General features: G+C 59.4%; 1 non-coding gene across 1 annotated transcript; it reads left to right on the top strand.

Annotated features, from left to right (window-relative positions):
* Window positions 1–4518: 4518 nt before the first annotated feature.
* Window positions 4519–6333, top strand: LOC140215144 (small subunit ribosomal RNA). The gene has a single exon (XR_011892063.1). It is a non-coding gene; the product is annotated as a small subunit ribosomal RNA (ribosomal RNA).
* The last annotated feature ends 1167 nt before the right edge of the window (window positions 6334–7500 follow it).

A 7500-nucleotide genomic window follows, 5' to 3' on the forward strand; every position in this document is an offset into this window, starting at 1 on the left:
GCCATCTGTGTACGGAACTAGGAAAACCTGCGGACTTTGCAATACAGAAAGAAAGGTAGATGGCGTGAGCTAACGCTCCATTGCATACTAAGAACGAGAGTTAGTGAATAATGGCAGAAACGTCTTGGGAAGAGAAAAAAAAAAAAAAACACGCAAAAGTTGTTGGCTTGTGCAAGCACTCTATGTTACAGCGATTAAAGAGCATAGCATCTTCTACAACAGCAGCTACAAAAAGAAGAAGAACGTGAGAGAGGGAGAGAGACAGGCGTGTTTCTTTGGAATGCAGAGCATGCAGCACATACTATAAAGTGCCAAAGAGACGGGGAAAGCAGATGGCGCGAAGGTGTATGTCCTCAAAGCTTGAAAGCAATTTCTAAATACATGTACCGAAGTCCACCTACTCTCATCAGGTTGCTCCCGCCTCCAGTTGCGTTTAAAGTGAAATTACAGTCGCCTCAAAGGCAGACAGAGAGAGAGTGAAAATAGGTACACTTGCTTCGCGCAGCTGCAGCCGTTCAAATTTTACAGCAAGAGCACTCCCGAAGCAACAAAGTCCGCTGCCAGCCTGGGCGCAATGCGCTCGCTTCAGTAAATTGCCGTGCTGGCCTCGGCATACCAAGAGGTGTAGTGCGGCAGACTGCTGCATTGTAGCACACCCGCAAACCGTGCAGACGTAAGCGATCGCCTCGACATCGCTGCGAGCGCTCGAAGAGACAAAGTCCGAAACCACGTGTGCCGGGGCGGTGCGAGCGCGACGCCTTTGACGCAACTTTTGCGTACAAGCCGCCGCAACCGCCACGACGGAATCGCTGGCATCCCGCACGCAGCTGCATTGTGTCACGCCGGCAATCGTTGAAAACACCACGCAGTCGTCGGCGTCGGCCCCGACATGGTTGCGAGCGCTGGAAGAGACAAAGTCCGAAACCGCGTGTGCCGGGGCGGCGCGAGCGCGACGCCTTTGACGCAACTTTTGCGTACAAGCCGCCGCACGGACACGACGGAGCCGGTGTCACCCTGCAGAGGGCTGCACTATAGCACGCCGGGAACCGGCAAAGAACCGCGCAGACGTCGTCGTTGGCCGCGGCGTTGCCGCGAGCACGCGAAGAGACAAAGTCCGAAAGGACGTCAGCCGGGGCGTCGAGCACGCCCGCCCGCACTGTTCGCACGCGTGCTCGGAAATGGCGAAGGGGCCGCGCTAGCGTGCCTTGAATCGGTGAGCGGCGGGTACCGCGGCGATCGCCAGAGCTCGAATCCGCCCTGCAAAAGCCAAATATTGGCGCTCGGCTCGGCGCAGTACGCCGCCGCGTCGCACGAGTACGGCCCCATGGAGGTCTGGGCACTTATCGCTGCTACTGTAAGGGGCCGTACGGCCCCGGCCGACATTGTACCGTAGTGCGATTTTCGGCTTGCGCGTGCTCGTGCGTAGTCCGCGCACCGTTCCGACGTCGACAATCGTGCCCACGACTACGCGAGCGCTGGAAGAGACAAAGTCCGAAACCGCGTGTGCCGGGGCGGCGCGAGCGCGACGCCTTTGACGCAACTTTTGCGTACAAGCCGCCGCACGGACACGACGGAGCCGGTGTCGCCCTGCAGAGGGCTGCACTATAGCACGCCGGGAACCGGCAAAGAACCGCGCAGACGTCGTCGTTGGCCGCGGCGTTGCCGCGAGCACGCGAAGAGACAAAGTCCGAAACGACGTCAGCCGGGGCGTCGAGCACGCCGCCCGCACTGTTCGCACGCGTGCTCGGTAAATGGCGAAGGGGCCGCGCTAGCGTGCCTTGAATCGGTGAGCGGCGGTACCGCGGCGATAGCCAGAGCTCGAATCCGCCCTGCAAAAGCAAATATTGGCGCTCGGCTCGGCGCAGTACGCCGCCGCGTCGCACGAGTACGGCCCCATGGAGGTCTGGGCACTTATCGCTGCTACTGTAAGGGGCCGTACGGCCCCGGCCGACATTGTACCGTAGTGCGATTTTCGTCTTGCGCGTGCTCGTGGCGGTGTCCGCGCACCGTTCCGACGTCGACAATCGTGCCCACGACTACGCGAGCGCTGGAAGAGACAAAGTCCGAAACCGCGTGTGCCGGGGCGGCGCGAGCGCGACGCCTTTGACACAACTTTTGCGTACAAGCCGCCGCACGGACACGACGGAATCGCTGGCATCCCGCACGCAGCTGCATTGTGTCACGCCGGCAATCGTTGAAACACCACGCAGTCGTCGGCGTCGGCCCCCGACATGGTTGCGAGCGCTGGAAGAGACAAAGTCCGAAACCGCGTGTGCCGGGGCGGCGCGAGCGCGACGCCTTTGACGCAACTTTTGCGTACAAGGCCGCCGCACGGACACGACGGAGCCGGTGTCGCCCTGCAGAGGGCTGCACTATAGCACGCCGGGAACCGGCAAAGAACCGCGCAGACGTCGTCGTTGGCCGCGGCGTTGCCGCGAGCACGCGAAGAGGACAAAGTCCGAAACGACGTCAGCCGGGGCGTCGAGCACGCCGCCCGCACTGTTCGCACGCGTGCTCGGAAATGGCGAAGGGGCGCGCTAGCGTGCCTTGAATCGGTGAGCGCGGTACCCGCGGCGATCGCCAGAGCTCGAATCCGCCCTGCAAAAAGCCAAATATTGGCGCTCGGCTCGGCGCAGTACGCCGCCGCGTCGCACGAGTACGGCCCCATGGAGGTCTGGGCACTTATCGCTGCTACTGTAAGGGGCCGTACGGCCCCGGCCGTACATTGTACCGTAGTGCGATTTTCGTCTTGCGCGTGCTCGTGGCGGTGTCCGCGCACCGTTGCGACGTCGACAATCGTGCCCACGACTACGCGAGCGCTGGAAGAGACAAAGTCCGAAACCGCGTGTGCCGGGGCGGCGCGAGCGCGACGCCTTTGACGCAACTTTTGCGTACAAGCCCGCCGCACGGCCACGACGGAGCCGGTGTCACCCTGCAGAGGGCTGCACTGTAGCACGCCGGGAACCGGCAAAGAACCGCGCAGACGTCGTCGTTGGCCGCGGCGTTGCCGCGAGCACGCGAAGAGACAAAGTCCGAAACGACGTCAGCGGGGCGTCGAGCACGCCGCCCGCACTGTTCGCACGCGTGCTCGGAAATGGCGAAGGGCCGCGCTAGCGTGCCTTGAATCGGTGAGCGGCGGTACCGCGGCGATCGCCAGAGCTCGAATCCGCCCTGCAAAAGCCAAATATTGGCGCTCGGTCTCGGCGCAGTACGCCGCCGCGTCGCACGAGTACGGCCCCATGGAGGTCTGGGCACTTATCGCTGCTACTGTAAGGGGCCGTACGGCCCCGGCCGACATTGTACCGTAGTGCGATTTTCGTCTTGCGCGTGCTCGCTGGCGGTGTCCGCGCACCGTTGCGACGTCGACAATCGTGCCCACGACTACGCGAGCGCTGGAAGAGACAAAGTCCGAAAACCGCGTGTGCCGGGGCGGCGCGAGCGCGACGCCTTTGACGCAACTTTTGCGTACAAGCCGCCGCACGGCCACGACGGAGCCGGTGTCACCCCTGCAGAGGGCTGCACTGTAGCACGCCGGGAACCGGCAAAGAACGCGCAGACGTCGTCGTTGGCCGCGGCGTTGCCGCGAGCACGCGAAGATACCAAAGTCCGAAACGACGTCAGCCGGGGCGTCGAGCACGCCGCCCGCACTGTTCGCACTCGTGCTCGGAAATGGCGAAGGGGCCCGTGCTAGCGTGCCTCGAATCGATCGGCCGGGGGGCCCCGTAGGGCGACATGACAGGCAATTGTGCAGGAAACCGTACTGGCCATTGGCGAGAAATTGCCGTTCGCGCATTCGGTGGACGCGCTGCGCTTTCACGACTTCGGCATTGTGCTGCCGACGTAAGCTTTCAATCTTGCTCGCGGCGTTACGAGGCGGCACGATTTTCGCCATAACGCTCGTCGAAAGTGGCACGAGTACGGCCCTTGGAGGTCTGGGTACTTATCGCTGCTATTATATGGGGGTCCCCAGAGAGCAGTCGCCCCCAAAGCGACCTGGGTGTTTGATATGCGGCGGGCTTCGTGCCCGTCAAGCGTGTCCCCGGTATCGCTCCCGTGGATCCCACAGCTGACGTCTGCAGCCTCATCCGCTTGATGCGTTAGGGGCTGGAACACGACGCGAACATATCCACGATATCGAAGTGTGTTCCGCATCGTCCTCGGACGAATCAAATACGAAAGCGCCGAAGGCGCGGGCGTGACCCGTCGCCTAGCGGCTTTGCCGTCTCGGCTACGTTGCAAGTGTCGGTCGGTCCACCAGTGCTGCGGGCTCGAGAGAAACCGCAAGCCGCGATCGAGTCGACACAACCGGTCTATCGAGAATGTTGCGTGCTTCTTGCCGCGTGGCGATACCCGGCCCTGCGGGGAGGGCGCCGTTGCGAGCTCGAACGCCGTCGTCTCGGACTGTGCAAAGTGCTACCCTTTGCGAGAACGAAGCGTGTTGGGGCGCCTGAAGGTGGCCTCGGCATCGCAAAAACGGCGTCCGGCCTGCTTGAAAGGCTGGACGCGCAGTTGAACGATTACCTGGTTGATCCTGCCAGTAATCATATGCTTGTCTCAAAGATTAAGCCATGCATGTCTAAGTACATGCCGAAATAAGGCGAAACCGCGAATGGCTCATTAAATCAGTTATGGTTCCTTAGATCGTTTCTTCCTACTTGGATAACTGTGGCAATTCTAGAGCTAATACATGCAGTGAGCCTGAAGCCCTTTGGGCGACGGGTGCTTTTATTAGACCAAGATCGATCGGGTTTCGGCCCGTATTGTGTGGTGACTCTGGATAACTTTGTGCTGATCGCATGGCCACGAGCCGGCGACGTTTCTTTCAAGTGTCTGCCTTATCAACTTTCGATGGTAGGTTACTTGCTTACCATGGTTGTTACGGGTAACGGAGAATCAGGGTTCGATTCCGGAGAGGGAGCCTGAGAAACGGCTACCACATCCAAGGAAGGCAGCAGGCGCGCAAATTACCCACTCCCGGCACGGGGAGGTAGTGACGAAAAATAACAATACGGGACTCTTTTGAGGCCCCGTAATTGAAATGAGTACACTCTAAATCCTTTAACGAGGATCAATTGGAGGGCAAGTCTGGTGCCAGCAGCCGCGGTAATTCCAGCTCCAATAGCGTATACTAAAGCTGCTGCGGTTAAAAAGCTCGTAGTTGGATCTCAGTTCCAGACGAGTAGTGCATCTACCCGATGCGACGGCTCGGACTGAACATCATGCCGGTCCTTTCTTGGTGCACTTCATTGTGTGCCTCGAGAAGGCCGGTGCTTTTACTTTGAAAAAATTAGAGTGCTCAACGCAGGCGAGTCGCCTGAATAAACTTGCATGGAATAATAGAACAAGACCTCGTTTCTGTTCTGTTGGTTTTTGGAATACGAGGTAATGATTAAGAGGGACAGACGGGGGCATTCGTATTGCGGCGCTAGAGGTGAAATTCTTGGACCGTCGCAAGACGAACTACTGCGAAAGCATTTGCCAAGAATGTTTTCTTTGATCAAGAACGAAAGTCAGAGGTTCGAAGGCGATCAGATACCGCCCTAGTTCTGACCATAAACGATGCCAACCAGCGATCCGCCTGAGTTACTCAAATGACTCGGCGGGCAGCTTCCGGGAAACCAAAGTGTTTGGGTTCCGGGGGAAGTATGGTTGCAAAGCTGAAACTTAAAGGAATTGACGGAAGGGCACCACCAGGAGTGGAGCCTGCGGCTTAATTTGACTCAACACGGGAAAACTTACCCGGCCCGGACACTGGGAGGATTGACAGATTGAGAGCTCTTTCTTGATTCGGTGGATGGTGGTGCATGGCCGTTCTTAGTTGGTGGAGCGATTTGTCTGGTTAATTCCGATAACGAACGAGACTCTAGCCTATTAAATAGGTGCGGGGTTCCCAGCACCTTACAACCTTCTTAGAGGGACAAGCGGCTCCTAGCCGCACGAAACAGAGCAATAACAGGTCTGTGATGCCCTTAGATGTCCGGGGCCGCACGCGCGCTACACTGAAGGAAGCAGCGTGTCTTTATCCCTGTCTGAAAAGACTGGGTAACCCGTGGAACTTCTTTCGTGATTGGGATAGGGGCTTGCAATTGTTCCCCTTGAACGAGGAATTCCCAGTAAGCGCGAGTCATAAGCTCGCGTTGATTACGTCCCTGCCCTTTGTACACACCGCCCGTCGCTACTACCGATTGAATGATTTAGTGAGGTCTTCGGACCGATGTCCGGCGCGGCCTTTCGGTTGCGCCGGTCTGTTGGAAAGATGACCAAACTTGATCATTTAGAGGAAGTAAAAGTCGTAACAAGGTTTCCGTAGGTGAACCTGCGGAAGGATCATTACCGGATTGTGAAGGGTGGCGAGCGCCATTGTTTCTACCCCGTGTGGGTGAAGCAGCTCGCTGCGCCCGACGCTTTCCGCCGCTGGCCCCGCTTGGACGCGGGGACGGCTATACCCGAACATGCCGGGGACTGCCTGAATTTTGAGGGGCGCCCCGTGCCAAATTTGTTGCGCCCAGTGGACGCCGGCTGCAACCTTGGACGGTTGGCTTGGCCGCGCCCGCGGGTAGAAACGGCGTAACGCACACTGGGTGGGCTTTCTGTCCGCTTTGGCGCTCTTGCGCGGAATGGGAGTAAGACGACCCGACCTGCTGCTTTGCCCAGTACGAGGGGAACGGCGAAGCGTGCGGTCGGTCAAGGAACTGACGGTCGAGAGCTAATGCCGCTGCCGCTTAGTACACACACGGAACCGTGGTGCGAGCGCTCTCCCGTCCTCCGCGGCAAACGCTGCCGAGTCTGAAAAGTCTGGCGGCTGCCGGTCGCTTCCTGCGGCGAGTATGGAGTAACGACCCGACTTTGTTGCCGCCCAAGTACTAAAGGAACGGTGTGGCGCTCGGTCGGTCATGGAACTGTCGGTATGAGGGTGCGGCTGCCAAGTACGGAAGGAACCGTGGCCTAAAGTGCTCTCCCGTCCTCCGCGGCAAATGCCACCGAGTCCGAAAGGGCCGGAGGCTGCCGGTCGGCTCCTGCTCGTGACGCGCGAGGTGTCGAGATCGCGGTTTAATGCGACGACGTCTGCAGGCTATTCGCCCGCCGCCGAGGGAAAGGCGGCGTTGCTGCGAAGTACCGAAGGAAACGCGGCTTTGCTACGTCGGAAGCGTTCTGCGGTTAGCGGACTTGTGCGCTTTGGGAAGGCGCCGCACGTCGAAAGAGGAAGTACGGACAGACGAGGGACTGTAGTCCCGGATTCGAACGCACTTGCGGCCAGGCCCTTGCTGGCTTCGTCTTCCGCCTCAAGTAGACTTGTTGTGGCGCCGGCGCAGGGAGCCGTCCCTGGCACTGGCCGAGTGGTTTTGGAGAGCTGCGCGAGTACGCGCGCCGGGCTCTTGTCTTTCGTCTCAAGTAGGCTGTTGGATCAACAGCGGTTATGCTGCGGCGATCTGCCGATGCGAAAGTGTGTGTGTGTTTGAGGCCCTTCTATGAACCTACTGCTGACTGAAGCGAAGCACG

The sequence above is a fragment of the Dermacentor andersoni genome, unplaced genomic scaffold (assembly GCF_023375885.2).
Source record: "Dermacentor andersoni unplaced genomic scaffold, qqDerAnde1_hic_scaffold ctg00000850.1, whole genome shotgun sequence".
NCBI lineage: Eukaryota > Metazoa > Arthropoda > Arachnida > Ixodida > Ixodidae > Dermacentor > Dermacentor andersoni.